Genomic DNA, 17145 nt, shown 5'->3' with positions numbered 1-17145 from the left:
GGAAATGATGTAGAATATGTATCGCAAATGACATAATACCTCGTGCGAACAACATACTATGGAGGTATTTCCTAGTGGAATAAAAGGTGGAGATAGCGAACAACAATGATTTAAAATATCCATAAACAATACAATTCTGTTAACAGGGTATAAAAAGGACCCCCGAAGATTGCAGAGGTGGGATCAGGGGCCTAGAAAGAGCAAGCATTCTTCTCACCCGCCGTGAGCCCTATGAAAAAAGCAGTTAAACAGAACATTACGTTGTCGAATTTAGTAAAAACAAAGGCCAAAAAATTGACCCAATTAAGGGTTATAATTGTTGACAGCGGCATTGGTACGACCATTGAATTTACGAAATGCTGACTTTAAGCGAGGTTATTGAAACCCCTGTAACATCAGCTTATCTGTCAGTATCCTGCCTCGATTTTAAAAATTAATCGTGCTCTTTGGTATCGAATGAGATGGTAAACCTTAACATCATATGCAAATGATAGCGAAATATTACTGCATAAATAAGGAAAGTTGATGATGGAAAAGGCTGAAGTCATCCTATTTGTCAGACAATTTAGTTGTTAGTTGGACTTCATCGTCTATAGTCATTAGAACGTCGAAATGTGAAGCAGACGTGACAAACATAAAAAGGACATAAAATTTCTGCATGTCTGAAATATATATCCAATCGTATAATGTGCATTCAATTTTATTTTCTTTTCAAATATATAAAAGTAATAAAAATGAATCCCAGTATAATGTAAACTCAAGTCTGTTAACATGGTCGTCTGAGAATAGGATACATATATATAAGAGGAATATTGTTTTACTCTATTTTAAAACAGTGATACATTTGTCAAATCAATATATGGAAACATTTCAATACTGTGTATATTGAAGTAAATTTATATGTTTTCAATTTATCATTGAGTCAGACCATTTTATTGACCTTCCAGGTGAACATAAGGATTTATTTTTCCTACATTGAACTAAAAATAGATTGAAAACAATTCTGAAAAGTTATTTCACCTGAATCAAAATTCCACTCAAGTGAACATAATATTCAGGCACAAAGAATAGGAGAAGGGGGAGAGATTGTCCCCTCCCCACTTTTTTCTGAATGTAAATTTTAGCAATTTCTAGTTTAAAAATGTTCATTGAAAGTCTTGTAACCACCCCCTCTTTTTTATACAGTATGGTTAAAAAACTCTCCTACTTGAGTGGACAAGGTGCACAAAACATTCAGAAGCATAGAATCAGGTGTGGGGTGGGGTGTCCTCCCCCTTCCATTTTCATGAACGTAAATTGTTTTTTGCTTGAAAATGTTCCTTGCAAGTCTAGATGCTCTACCCCAACTTTTTGATACAGTAGAGTAAAAGGAAACCCCCCTTACATCAATAAACTTTTGAGGGATTCATCAAAGATATTTCTAAGGTAACATGTCATTTTTGCCTCTTATAATGCCCCATTTCCCTTTTCGATGCTATGCCTGATATTTATTTCCTACATTGCACCTAAATACATTTCAAATGCAAAAAAAAAAAAAAAAAACAACAACACTGATTATGCTTATGTTAACTCCGATTCTCTCACTTTGTTAGGCTGGGACTTGAGCAAATGTAAACAAGAAACTTGACATGTCTGCTTAATCAGTTTGTATCAATTTATTCGTTGAATCATATAATAAAACAATTTATTGCTGTTTTTTTTCTGTCAGTACGATGGTTTTCCACCATCGAAAACAATGTGCACCTCGCCTTTGGGCTCGATAAATGTTTTACTCCTTTAGATTCTGAATTATCGCATTGTCCTTAAAATAGCAATAATTGTATAATGTAATGAGATCAACATATCGTCAATTTATTCCCAATTAAGCTCAGGTGAGCATTTTGGCCAATAGGTCTCTTGAATGATTGATTTGTTTTGTCCCCTTAAAATTTCAACTTTAATCCATAAGGGGTAGTTATTCTACGGGGGTCATTTTTCTTCAGGTAGTGTAAATTTTTAGGTAAAATTTTTAGGCAAAAGGGTCATTTTTCGACGTCGAATAATGACCGGGGGTCATTTTTCGCCGTTGAATAATGACCAGGGGTCATTTTTCTATGGGGGTCATTATTCGTCTTTACACCGGCGCTGCGCTAACAGACCACTCTCACTGGTAGATCCCGAAAAGTTTTTAGTAGTTATTTATGCATCACTGTGGTTCAACACTGCATTTGTACATTGTATATTTTTAACTTTACTCGTATTGCGTCCATTATATGCAGTATATCCTTGATTCACAGGTACTTGACGTTTCATATTTTCTTATTTAAAAAATACAACCCCCTACTTAATAATTCAAGTGAAATAGGTATGGAGTTATATTTTCAAATAGGAAAAATATGTAATGTCAAGTGCCTGTGACTAGATCTACCAAAAAAATTATTTGAGCATAAATTTTGTGTGTTCTGTAAATGTATTTTTTTCCAAGGGGTCTGTCATTGTAGAATTCGTTCTTTATTGTCTCTATATTAACGATCTTCTGCAAAGGCGAAAAGGTATTTATACCCTTACCTACATTGTGTGTGGCGTCATAGTTACGTTACATCATATGCCCTGTTCACACGGAGAGTTTAATTCGCAATAAATTAATGCGAAGTAAAATGATTCGAATTAAACTAATGCGAATTAAATTGCGTTCACACGACAGCTAATGCGAAGTAAACTAATGCGAATTATAATTCTATTTCTACAACAAGGCTATTAAGTGAGGCTATTATGACGTCATTTACAAATCACGTCATATTGTGCAGAGCGGATACATTTGACATAATGTCATGTAGTGTCTGATACACATATTAGTGATTAACATAATTTTCCTTTGTTTTCCACTCAAAAATAGCACAAGTACCTATATTTGACCATCGAAGTGTGGCCATACGCATGCGTCAAAATTTAATTCGAATTAGCTTCGCTTAGCGTTCACACGGAGCTATCGCGTTCAGTAATTTATGCCCTGTTCACACAAAGAGTTTAATGCCCTGTTCACACGGAGAGTTTAATTCGCAGTAAATTAATGCGAAGTAAACTAATGCGAATTAAACTAATGCGAATTAAATTGCGTTCACACGACAACTAATGCGAAGTAAACTAATGCGAATTAAATTTTTATTTCTACAATAAGGCTATTCAGTAAGGCTATTATGACCTCATTTTGCGAATCACGTCACATTGTGCTGAGCAGATACATTTGACCACTGATTTGACATAATGTCATATAGTGTCTGTACACATTTTAGTGATTATCATAATTTCCCTTTGTTTTCCACTCAAAAATAGCACAAATACCTATATCTGACCACCGACATGTGGCCTGTGACTTAATTCTGCACTTACGCATGCGTCAAAATTTAATTCGAATTAGCTTCGCTTAGCGTTCACACGGAGCTCATGCGAAGTAATTTAATGCGCAGTAAACTAATTCGAATTAAACTAATTCGCATTAAATTCTCCGTGTGAACGCGGATCAAATTTAATTCGCAGTAACTTACGTTTAATTCGAATTAAACTCTCCGTGTGAACAGGGCATAATTCGCAGTAAATTAATGCGAAGTAAAATGATGCGAATTAAACTAATGCGAATTAAATTGCGTTCACACGACAGCTAATGCGAAGTAAACTAATCCGAATTATAATTTTAAAAAATTACAACTTTGAAATTTCTTTGTTTCATTTTGTTTTTACTTCTAAAGGATTATTCAAAACATATTCTCAAGAAATGGTAATATAACAGTTCCTTGTTGCAATTTTACTTCATGAGATCGTCTTTCAATGTATATGTTATTTGAGACGTCATAATACGTTGATCAACATTGAGTTTCCATGCATTTAACCCACTTAACAATGATAAGCAACATCTAAAACATAAATTCTTGATATTATTATATAATATTAAAAAATGCTCCGTAATGAACAGAGATATTTTGATTTGTGAGTTAATTTTGTCAGTTTCTTTGCTAGCATTACATCACAATCGTCAAAAAGTTCCGAGTAATTTGGCGAAGTAAAAATTATTAAAGAATGTGAAAAATAAAAACATTTTTAAGGCAATAATAAACTGAAAATGATGTTTTTCCCCTTTAACCGTCTAACATTATACAATTCTGTACATTTTAGAAGAGAGACATCACCAATTATCTAGTTTGAGAGTGACAACCTTACTCAGACCTGATACCTGATAATTGGTAAGGTTTCCCTTCTAAGCAGTCCATAATTTGCTTGATTATCCTGAAAAATCTAAATTATTAAGATAGAATAAGAAAGAAAAGCATGAGTAGCAAAAGTTATAAAGGAGTATATTCGGTTATGACCAATAATAATCTAAAATCATGTTTTTAACCAAAGGGATATCTGCATACTTCAAAGCATTAAACTATTTTCATCAGCCATGATGCCATATGTTAGATATGATGTCATGAATGTGACGTAAATCAAAATTTCCATGATTTATAGACAAGAAGGTGTATATCACACCGATATTTTGAGTAAAAGTTACCGAGCGCAGGTCTGCTCCAACTCAATGTTTTGATACAATGTGTATAATGACCTATGGAACAATATGGAACAGGTTTGTGCTCTATAAAATATATAGTAAAAATTGAACAAATATTGTCCATTTTGCCCCTTTTCTGAAAAATTATGCAAAATAATTTGTGACGTCATACAAACAATAATTGCCAATAGCCTATTTTGAAACTATGATAATTTTTGTTGATTCAGATTTTTTTTTTACAATATATACCTTCATATTGCATACAATGAAATCAAGAAAAATCAAATCTTATTCTCCAACTGCATAGTCATGTCTTAATTAAATAATCATAATTTACTTCAGCATAACTGTATATTGTATTCGTTTCAATTCACCTCAACAACTTTTTACTAATTAGTATGAGTACATTTGTTTATTTGTTTTTTTTTTTTTAATGTTCTCTTTGTTTGTGTGTGACTGTGGTGTTTTTTTTCTTTTAATTAATTTTTTTAATGCAATTTATTGTTGTTTGTTGTGTTTTTTTTTATCACTTATAATTTGAATATGAAAAACCTGTTACATGACAAGAAAAAATTAAACATCGTTTAAGTTTAACTCTAATTTTCATACAAAAAAATCACAGTAGGATCTGCGAAATCTATATTTCAATTCAGATAATGCTTCGTGTGTATTGTATTTTACTGATACACATGCATAAATAATCTAAACATACCTACTTTTAAAATGTGGAATCCTGTTTATTGTGATAAGTACAGGCAAAGTCAAGAACCATTTCTCTAGAATAAAGTAAAATAAATAATTCATTATTAATTATTTACTCAGAAAAGAGCATGCATGTGTTGATTGTATGTTGTTTAACATCCCATTCGAGAATTTTTCACTCATATGGAGACGGCACCACTTGCCGCTGAAGGGCTTCATATTTCGACCTATACTCGGCACTTAGGGCCATTAAGCAGTGAGAGTTCTTTATCGTGCCAACGCGTACCTTGACACGATACTTCGGTTTTTAAGGTCTTATTTACTTCTAATGTTGGGCACTTAGCGAAGGAACTTTGACGCTGCGCTGCGAACGAGAATCGAACCCGGGCCTCCCGATCAAGAAGCGAGCGCCCTACCACTAGGCTACCGTGACATATTGACATATGTAGACACATGCAATGTACAATATATGTGCTGAGGAAATACATTTTATAATACCACTGAAATAGTGGCATAAAACATGTAAGACTTGATTCTGAATTATAATAATTACACTCAAATAAGAACATAATAAATATTTTAAAATAGTAAGAAAATGATAACCATAACACCAGAAAAAAATCATAATAGACCTTCCTGTTATACATGTAGGACACACAATCATGTGGCAGAATATTTGTAAACCCCCACCCCCTTACTACCCTACTCCTTTCACCTGTTTTTGTTTGCTTAGGGCCATTGAGCAGTGAGGGATCTTTTTCGTGTAAGCACCTGCTGAGACACAGGACCTCGATTTATACGATCTCATCCCAAGGACCCTCTCTACGTTCCACAGTGGATTCGAACCCGCGACTTAAGGATCTACTCCTTACACCCCGACTATAGAGAAAGGTTTTAGGCCGAAAACTGTCCATTCTGTGAGAAGAAAGAACTGTTGGAGGGCCGTTATTTAGATGATTTAGAAGAGGCTTATCGCAAGAAACGGAGCAGATTTGTTAATGGGCAGTGACTGTCTTCTTTACCTGACATAGAGAATGTTACACAGTACTGTACCCAACATGATGTTTTCATGCTTAAGAACGTCAAGGTGTTGAGTTTTAAAGAAATCAACAAAATTATTAGATTTTTTGTCGCTGAAGTCAGAAACGAATCTGGAGAAAAGCTGAAGACAATTGACCAAACACCCTTGCATTCCTATTATAGAAGAAATGATGGATGTGCTCCTGCAGAAAGTGAGCAAAATTACTCAAAGTACTTGTGAAAAAGAAGAAGGTGTAGTGTATTTGGGGGGTGTTTTTATATTATAATTTAGATCGTGCTCGGATGCCCATTTATCTCTCTCTTCCCTCGTTTCCGCCAAGCTGGGTGCAGGCCATGATGTGTTTGTTTGTTTGTTATTGTTTAACGTTCCTCTCGAGAATTTTTCACTCATATGGAGACGCCACCACTTGCCGGTGGAGAGCTACAAATTTTGACCTATACTCGGCACTCAGGGCCATTGAGCAGTGAGGGATCTTTTTCGTGCCAGCACCTACTGCGACACAGGACCTCGGTTTATACAGTCTCATCCGAAGGACCGGTCTCCACGTCCCACAGTGGGATTCGAACTCCTTACTCCGCGACTCTAGAGCGAACGCTCTAACCACTGCGCCACGCTGGCGACAGGCCATGATGTGAGAGCTGCCTCATTTTGTAAGATAACGAATCAATTGTTCCTAATTAATAGATTATTTTTACATAAAGTGATTTGGTAATCTTTATTCTCTTGGGAAATCACTTAATTGGCGTCGCCGGTAGGATTTCTGACGGTCTTACGAGACCGAAGCGGTGCGTAGGGAACACCGCGCGGTCTGGCCACGTGTAGTTGATGATGTTCTAATTTTATGTCGGCGGAATAGAATCAGGTATAAGTAATGAAATTTGCAAGAAATCAGTGATTTGAATATGTATTTATGTGAATTGATTTTTCTGTTGAGTTGTGATGTTCTTGTGTACTAGGGCAGTAGGTCAACCCAAATTTTAATCTGTTGCTAGTTGTTCCAAATAGGAGTTATGAGTGAAAAGAAAAGGTTATTTGGTCGAGGTAAGGAGAGTCCCGAGCGCATGAGTGGCATGGGTGTACTGGGGGGCAAGGTAGCTAGGCCGGGTGGTTTGGCAGGGGCCCAGGGACAGGATGCTAATGCATGGGGTGGCTCTCAACCTGACAGGGCAGACCAACTTTCTGGACTTACTCCATTTAGACCACCGGGGTTTAGTTCCCCAGGCATCAGAGGGGAGGAAAACAATCAGAACAGTGCTAAACTTGGGGAGGTAGGTATGTCCCTCAGCCTGGGGAGTAGTGATAGGCCTGTTATAAATACATCCACTGGCATGGAGACAACTGGGGGTGAACCACATCAAAGCTCTTGGCCTGTACCGAGCCATGATCAGGTCCTGACCTGGTTAATGGAAGTACAGACCCAATTATCCCAATTGACCCAGATACTTGTAGAGAAGTCAGAGGGTAAGCACTCCCTGGAATCAAGTTCTAGGGAGGGTTGCCATTGTACTGCAGTGACCAGGCACAATACAACCCCCTTGAGTAGCCCCACAGGGAATCCTGGGTCAGGTGTCTTCACTAACTTGACTAGTGTACCCAGCTACACCCAGGTTACATGTACCAGTACTAGTGTAGTTTTCTCACATGGGGGTCAATCTGAGCAGAGGAATAAAAAGGGACAGTTGAGGGTCTCCTTTTTAGATGGGTATGGCGGTAACCCAGTAATTTCTCCCAGTCAAAGTGTTGGTCAGGGGAGTGGGGTTAGCCATGCTTCAGGCATAAACAGGGTTAGGACTTAGTCACACAACAGTAAGGGGGCAGTGTCCTGGGTGGAGCCCAATTATAGTATCCTAGGTCCATCACGTCCATGTATGTCTGATTACTATATGCACCAGGAGGCATATGGATATACAAGTAGGGAGTCCCCCGGGACTCAGAGTCACTCATATTCTGCATCTGGGCAGATGTATCTTAGGGGTCAGACAGGAATTGGGGCTGTGCCAGCCAGTTTGGAGAGTCCAGCTATGGAGCTTGAGTCAAAAGAGAGTAATGTATTAGGTGTGCCTCTGTGCGGTACGGAAAATACTTCTCTAGGAACCCCTGGAAGACTCTTGGGGTCACCTCATAGTGACTTGTTAAGTTTCGGGCGTAATATCCTAGCAGAGGCTAAGAGTCGAAGGTACACTGGTAGCTTAGAGTGGGGTTTGTTCTAAGCTAAGTTTAAGACTTTGGCTAGGTATTATGGGTGGAACGATGATGACAGTCTGTTAGCTCTTAGCATCTCGGTAGAGGGGCCTGCACTCAGATATTTTCACCTTCTCTCCTCGCATGGTTAGGATATGACTTTCGGCGAAATAGTGTCACGGTTTGAGCAGCGTTTTGGGAAGGGCACACTGCAAGTAGCTTCACAGGTTGAGTTTAACTCTATGACTCAGCAGGCAGAGGAGAGTTTAGAGCAGTGGAGGGATCGTGTCATGGAGACCGCGCAACATGCGCTAGGGGCGAGAGAGTCCCGGGACAAGTGCTCCAGGTGCAGGCAGTCCTGCGGTTCGTGATGGGCTGTCAAGATGCACAAGCCGGTAGGAGACTGTTAGAGAATCCTCCTGTTAATTTAGATGAAGCTGTTCAGCGTATAAAGACTTATCAGCTAAGCCGCCAAGATCTTACCCCTCCTCACATAAGGATGCGCTCTGTCTCGTTAGACAGTCAGTTGTCAGGTGCAGAGCAGTCAAGGTCTCCCCGACCAGCTCCATACAAGACATCCCATAAAACCTGCAGTGGCTAGAACTTGCCGAAGTCCAAGCTTAGTTCTCATAATGAGTCAGTACACAGAAATCAGCAAAAGACCTCTCAAAGCAAGCATGGGGGCTTTCCCCAGGTCACGCAAGCGCCGACATTGGTCAGGTCTGTGCTTCAAATGCCTTAAGCCTGGGCATTTCCGTCGTGAGTGTCCAGAAAGATTCAAGTCTGAGTCCTCAACTTCTTCAAATAAAGGTGGTCAGACTTGGAGCAATAGGAACAAGTCAGAGCCGCTGAACAGCCCCAGGGCCCTTGCAGGCCAGGGGCAAAAGAGGCTCAAAACCACAAGATGTTACTGTGCAGGGCTGGGGAAACTGGTTCCACCAGACTAATTAGAAGGTTCATGCCCCTTGCTCTTTGAGTGGGGCCAATCAGAACTCCTATCGTTTGTCTTTATCTTTAAGTTGATGAACAGTGTCCTTTTTTAGTCCAGCTAAGCAAGAATTTGTGTTGAACTGTTTTAGTTTGTTAAGCAAACCATGATTTGGACAGTTCATGTTAAAAAGGTTTATTATGGATATTTTATCCTGTAATAAATTTGTATTGTAAATCATAGGAGGTTAACTGTCACTATCTTTTGGGTAAACGCTTTGTATACTTTTGTATTGTTAATGGCCTCCACCTTGTCGGAATTGGGACATTCCTCCACAAAATGGGGGGGAGGGGAATGTAGTGTATTTGGGGGGTGTTTTTATATTATAATTTAGATCGGGCTTGGATGCCCATTTATCTCTCTCTTCACGTGTTTCCGCCAAGCTGGGTGCAGGCCATGATGTGAGAGCTGCCTCATTTTGTAAGATGACGAATCAATTGTTCCTAATTAATAGATTATTTTTACTTAAAGTGATCTTTAAATCTTTATTCTTTTGGGAAATTTCTTTAAAGGGGCGATTGATTCTTGCTAGGAAGGCATTAAAAGGGAGAAGTGATATCCCCATGTTGTTAGTGCAAGTTACATTAATAGAATTCGAAGATATTTTCTTCAAATTTAAGTTTTGACATTCATTGTGAGTTAGAATATAAACTTCATCATTTATTGGAACAATTACAAAGTTTCAGTTTTTGTTTCTGTGACTTGGAATACATATTTCATTACACTGTGAAATATGTTGGATTCATTGCTTTAAAATATTTATTTGTGTATTTACCTGTGGCCGTGCAATAAGTTAATAAAATACTGTCCAATGGACAGTGTCCATTATTTTTAATAATGGGCAGATTTTCCAACTTATTGGACAGTTACGGGTAAGATATTAGACTGTCTTGAGCCTTTCAAGAAATAGAAAGCATAAAATGAACAAACAATGATGTCATACTAATGTCTTAAGCTTAAGGTTTTGTCAAAGGTCAAGATGTCCAAAAATTTATTTTTACAATAGCTCCAAAACTATGTGTGGTATAAAGTTAAAACTTTTACAGTTTATAAATATATCATTGATTTACAGATAGAAAGTATCACTTGAAAACAAATATTTTAAAAAATATATTTTTTGAGTGAAGTGGTTTAGATATTTATTTCATAGCCCTCGTTTCGTAAATTATATTTTGCAAGTATTTGTTGGTATTTCAGTCTGATAATTCTATTTACCTTATGTTTTCAGTTGTTACTTAGGTAAAAACCCTTTATTATTGGTCTTTTATAAGTTAGGACATGTGTTGACATTCCACATGTTTTACTTTTTAAACAGGAATTGTCATCCATGTTGGCAGTCTTTCCGTAGTACTTTTGAAAGCTGTGTTCTGATTGGTTAAGTTAGCTATAGGATCTTTGATGTTCATTGGCTTTTATATTTGGGCCTAGCTAGGGTATTTAAAGCCGTCTTTGTGTAGTTTTCTTCACTTGGGTTGGGGAACACGACCTCATGGTTAGTTCGTCTTTACTGTGCTAAGAAAACCTCATGGTTTATGAGCACTATTTGATTAGTACCTTAGAGTGCTAAGAAAACCTCATGGTTTAACAGTACTCTAGGTCTTTGCTAGCTTAAGTTTCTGTTTTTCACAAGTTCTAGATTTTTGTTAGGAAACGGTTAGGATGTAGGTTTAATAGAATAAATTGAGTTTTCCCCTTTCCAAGTCCAGCCTGGTCTAGGGATTTGTGGATAACAGGTATAATTTCTAGAACCACTATTTATCTATTTATGGTGTTGTTTATTTTCTGGGTTAGATATTTTTTGAGTCCAGATTTAGCATTATTATGTTCAACTCTAGAGTGTTGATTAGTAAAGTTCATATTGGGTGATGTAGCTCATTTCCCTGACATTTTTCCAAATCATTGACATTTATAGCAGTTTTTAATAGGATTTTGACCTTTTTCATAAGTATGGAAGCTCAGTAGGGACATAAATTATTTTCATAGGTTTTTCTACATTCCACCCATTTTTCCTATTAAATTTTTCACAAACTTCTTATTTATTTATTGAGATTATTGTTATTCACTTGCCGAATTAAATTATATTTTTGATAAAACTATTTATTCCTGTGCAATTTTGAAAGACTTTATTCTCTGTTAAATTTTATTATTTGTTATCATTTACAAAGGTTAATTCTCACTTTATTAAATTTATAAAACTCACAACCGTGTTTTCATTTAGTGTTGATCATAGTTCAGATATCCCCTTACCTGGGTTGACAAAATAACTGGAGGTAGTTTACTGCTTTAAGCCAAGTTGGCTAGTGACTTTAAGTTATTCATTAAAGAGTTCTAGTTCCGGTTACATGAGGAAAAAAAATGCAAAAAATTTGCATGTTTAAAAAAAATGCACCTGCTTAATTCTGTACTTTTAGTGAAAACCATCATTGCAGAAATAATATATGTTTATCAATGAAGGGCAAGTTGGACGTGAATGATCTCTGAAAGGCTGTTATTGAAAGCATGACATGTATAAAGACAAGACCCCTATAAAATCCGCCATTTGCAATGAACTTTCGGTTTCAAATCTTACCATTTGGACAAACAGGGAAAACAACTTTCCAAAGGCCATATAAGTCATTCATTGATAAACATATATTATTTCTGCAATGATGGCTTTCACTAAAAGTACAGAATTAAGCAGGTGCATTTTTAAAAATATATGCATTCTTTAAAAAGAATTTTTCTCGATAAGTATTTTTTTAAAGTATTTGTTATCAAGTGATACTTTCTATCTGTTAATCAATGATATATTTGTAAACTATAAAAGTTTTAACTTTATAAACCACATAGTTTTGAAGCTATTGTAAAAATAAATTTTTGGACATGTTGACCTTTGACAAAACCTTAAGGACATAGTGAAAGTTAAAATATAAACAATGCATAGTATATTTACATGATGTTCTTGCACTTTCGAATTGTGAAAGTCCGTCGTTGATTGTTCGGGTACACGCAGATAAACACACCACATTTAACATAGTAACATGTTACTGAACTAAAACACAAGTAGGGATTGGCTTAATAATCAAACCATGCTGAGGTGAAGAAAGATAAATCTGTTGACGTTCGAATTTTTTGTTGTTCTTCGGGTGATCGTTCAGGGTTAAATCGTACGCCATGTTACTCGAATTCAATAATTACTATATGTATTTTTTTTTTCAAATGAAGAAAGAAATGTTTATTTTCTATTGTAATTTATAAATATTTCATTTGTCAACGTTTTCAAAACAAATTCCGGTTTGTTAATTATTTCTGAAATATGAATCAACCTGTACTCGAATATGATTAGAACATAACGTGGCAATGCTATGATGGCGAACAGAGAAACACTATGATATATGAATTCCGCACTTTATTTAGCTATACGGTCGCCTATATAACAATACATGTAAGACGTACGAACTTACAAAATATGCGTCTGACTCCGTCAAGATTCAAGGAATAAAGAGAGCGGGTATGGGTATACGTCGCAGCAAGTGTGTAATGTATACCTCGTGATCGAAAATATCAGAGCAATCCGTGCCCATCACCGCCAGTACCACTACACTCCTCGCCATTTTAAAAAAGGACGCCCCAGTCTGTAATACAATGGGACAAAGAATAATGTACATAAATTAATGAAATAAACTCCTACACACAGGTACTTGGGTCTTGGTTTATAAATATGTATACCTATTGATATGTAAAAAAAAGTACTTTTTTTTTTTACATATCAATAGGTATACATGTTTATAAACCAATACCCAAGTACCTGTGCTCCTACATGTAACAGGGCTTACCACACATATACAAACAAACAATACAAGTTACACATTAATTTCCATTGTAAAAGAATAATATGTTTTACGGTGTGACCGTTGGGGCGAGCGCAGTTATCAAAAAGCTATACATGTAGCAGCTTACACTTTTAACATTTATCCGCCTCTTCAAACGTCAAACCGCACGAGACACAGTCTAGACTGTGACGTCACATGACGTCGGAATTTACGGAGACAGCCGAGCGTCTGGTTGAACGAGACTAAAGATCTTGTGCAATAATCAATGAAATACATTGTAGAGTAGATGTAATTATTTTTTGTTTCTTTTAAGCTCTCTGCAAAGAAAGAAAAGTAAACGTATCTATCGGTAATGAATAAATTATTCTTGGTCTTTTGTATGTTTTGTAAGAATTTCGCATGGAACCCTGGTAGCGAAGGAATTCTGGGAATGTTGCACCAGAAAATTTGCCTGACGTATGTACAGATTTCATTCCGAATTTCCACTGTTCTTTCACGTTAGTCTATTGTGCTCGCTGCGCTCGCTATAAAATTTACACACAATGTCACTGTCATTCTTCACACACATCCACGTCCGAGTCGTCTTGGTCCAACATGCAAGTCCCTTGTTGTCCTCCGACTCCAGTCGTCTACCACGTGATCCAACGATGACATCCACTCAGCTTACAAACTAGACATAGAAAACACCCAGGACAGACATCTATATGTCTAGCGTGAAAGCACGACTCCGTCGCGAACGCTCCATCCTGGAACAGGTACATGTAAGCTCTGCTTACACACTATGACATTAAAGTGATAACTATGTATGACATTATAGTGATAACTATGAAACCTTTGAAATACTATAGTGATAACTAAGAAAACTTTCATTTACTATGGTGTGTTAAAACGCGAAATGTAATAACAACGCAAAATGTAATAAATTGGGAGGTCAACGCAGAATGCAATAACGCAAAATGTAATAATACGATTTTTATAAATATATTTAAAATATTGTGTTTTTGAATTATAATTGATACTATCAGTATGTAGAGCGACGGACAATAACCTCTTAATTATGAACTTGTTTACAAACATTGACACTTTCCAATCAGACTTTGTGCAAAGCTGCAACCATCTAATTAACTGAAGAACAATAATAATGTAAACAGTGGACATTGCCGTATCCTATTGGGAGATGAGAGACAGAACTTCAGGGCAGACTATATCAGTATTAATGAAGTGACACTGTAACTTACTGATTGATATTACCAAATACGTGATCCGTATGATGCAGCTTTTCGTATAAAAGATGTGTGCACTGAGTATCAATAGCTTTTTACCATCTCAGCTCCTAGACTGAACATGTGAGCTTTTGACATCTTAGCTCCCAGAAGAACTAGGAGAGCTTTTACGATCTTATAGCTCTGAGACCTTCATGATGCATAGACTACGTGAGCTTTCACCATCTTGGCTCCGAACCCTACAGCCATTGAACTTTTTCATTTACCATTGTTTTTGCCTTTGTTGTGATTTTATAATAAAACTATAGACTTAAAAGTCTTCTTAATCCAAACACATTGAGTTATTGTGTTATAATCTTAATTGTCAAGAAACCCCCTTCCCGCTATATATTTACACCTACCAGTAAAAATAAATAGATTTCCTTTCTAAATTTCATGCATGTGCCTATTAGAAAGCAAAAGCAAACTGATACACCGATCAACGAAATAATCCCCCACCCCCCATGCACACACGTGTGCTCGCACTTTTCTAATTTGCAACACCTATGATTTGAATATCTACTGATTTTAAATGGCTCATGAAATCAATATGTATGATGAAATCAGAGCTAATGTAAAAATTCGAATATGTTTATTTTTCCTTTTGTTTTATTTTCTTTTCATTTATTTTCTTCAACCACTACTCAATTGAGAATTATTCTCACCAAGACTGACCAAAAAGTGTGTTATTACATTTTGCGTTGTTGCATTTTGCTTAATTTCGACGCAAAATGTAACAACGCAAAATGTAATAATTCAAAAATCGTGTTATTACATTTTGCGTTATTAATAACATTTTGCGTTGATCTCGACGCAAAATGAAACAACGCAAAATATGATAAACCAAAAATTGTGTTATTACATTTTGCGTTGATCTCTCCGCAAAATGTAATAACGCAAAATGTAGTAATCCTAAAAAGTCTGTGACAACATTTTGTGTTATTACATTCTGCGTTGATATCGACGCAAAATGCAATAATCCCGGTTTATTACATTCTGCGGTGTTATTACATTTCGCGTTGTAACAGTGGACATATATTACACACAAAAAAGAGAGGGAAAAACCCAGAATAATAGATTTCATGGTAAAAGGATTTAGGTATCAGAATGAAACTATGTTGAGGTTTTAGAATCTATGCATAGCAAATAATTTGTATAAATTTATATCTGAGACACACGTGCTTCTGAAGAGATCTTAGGGATGTGTAAATTGTGTGATTAATATTTGATATTGATTCTACGTTTATAATAAATTTTGATAAAGCATGTAATGAGAGGTTTATCATAAAAGGCACAATTTTCTACTGTTTAGTTTTAGAAAAAATAAATAAATAAAATCATTGATCTTTTCTGAGATGATTATGACTATTTTTGCCAGGTTCCTACGATGAGAAACCATGATACCTGTCAATTGGTCACACCTACATACCGTGAACCTTTTGTATTGATAAGTTAAAAGGAGTGATCCTTGGACAAAATAAGGGTAATAACAATCGGTATGAAACATGCCAGTCACAATGCTACCAACAATAGGTTGTATTTACAAACAAAGCATCATATCGAACATAGAATCCTGTACATTGAAAACCCTGTAACATCAATGCATTTGTAATTAGCCTGCCTTGATTTAAAAATTGATTGTACTCAGAAAATTACCATTCGGGATCTAATCAGTTGGGAGATATACCGTAAAAACAAAACGCAGGTGATATCAGAAGCATACATTGTACATGTACTGTAAATAGGGGACTTTGACGATGGAAAAGCTGAAGTCATCATGCATGTTTATCGTATACAGTTGCAAGTGTGTTAGTACGTCTGTAGTCAGTAAAACATCCAAATGAATGAAACACACGTGGCAGACTCTGTAGTGTCTTTTACTCTGAGTTTACTGGAATAAATGATTTGACATCTGAATGAAAATAACTATTATTAATCATTAATAATAATTAATAATTGAAACGTAGTCAGTATAATATTATCTAAATGTCAAATTGAAGGCCGCAGCAGAGTTTTCTTCCTCTCCTTAGAGATTTCTGAATAAATTCTGATTTATAAGGATATTAAAAACAAAACAGGGGTCAGCTTAGAAAGGAGCACAATATATACCCATGGTTATTTCAACAGATTCTTGGAAGACCTGGTCTACAAAGGCTACAAATACATGTATATTGGTAAAGAGGAACTCCAGCATCTCTTTTATATCAACTTTAGAGAATTTTGTAAAGAACAAGAATGATTTTTACTAAAGTAATTAGTGATCAATAATAAGATATGAAAATTATTGAGTTTTATTTTTTATTGAAGAAGCAATTGTCTATGATGTCTTAAAGTTCGAGGAGTGGTACATGTAGTATAAAATGTTGGAAAGTCATACGTGTTGATGTTATTGATTTTGGAAATAATTTGAGATTTTTTGGCTTAAAATCAGTAATAAATATACATGTATATCTGTAACCTTCCAAAAGAAATACTTAAAACACGGTCCCCAGAGGCCTCTATCTTTTGATTTCGTTCATTAGGCTCTCCTTTATTATTTTTGTTTATATCCTTCATACTATCCTTTGTTTGGCTACAGTGGTGATAACCTACAGGTCATCTCCTCAAGAAAAACTAGATCTTTCTCACAACTT

This window comes from Saccostrea echinata, unplaced genomic scaffold, assembly GCF_033153115.1.
Source record: "Saccostrea echinata isolate AGI-Se365-2 ecotype Australia unplaced genomic scaffold, CSIRO_AGI_Sech_v1 ptg000028l, whole genome shotgun sequence".
Classification (NCBI taxonomy): Eukaryota; Metazoa; Mollusca; class Bivalvia; order Ostreida; family Ostreidae; genus Saccostrea; species Saccostrea echinata.
Note: the sequence above shows the minus strand (reverse complement) of the source record.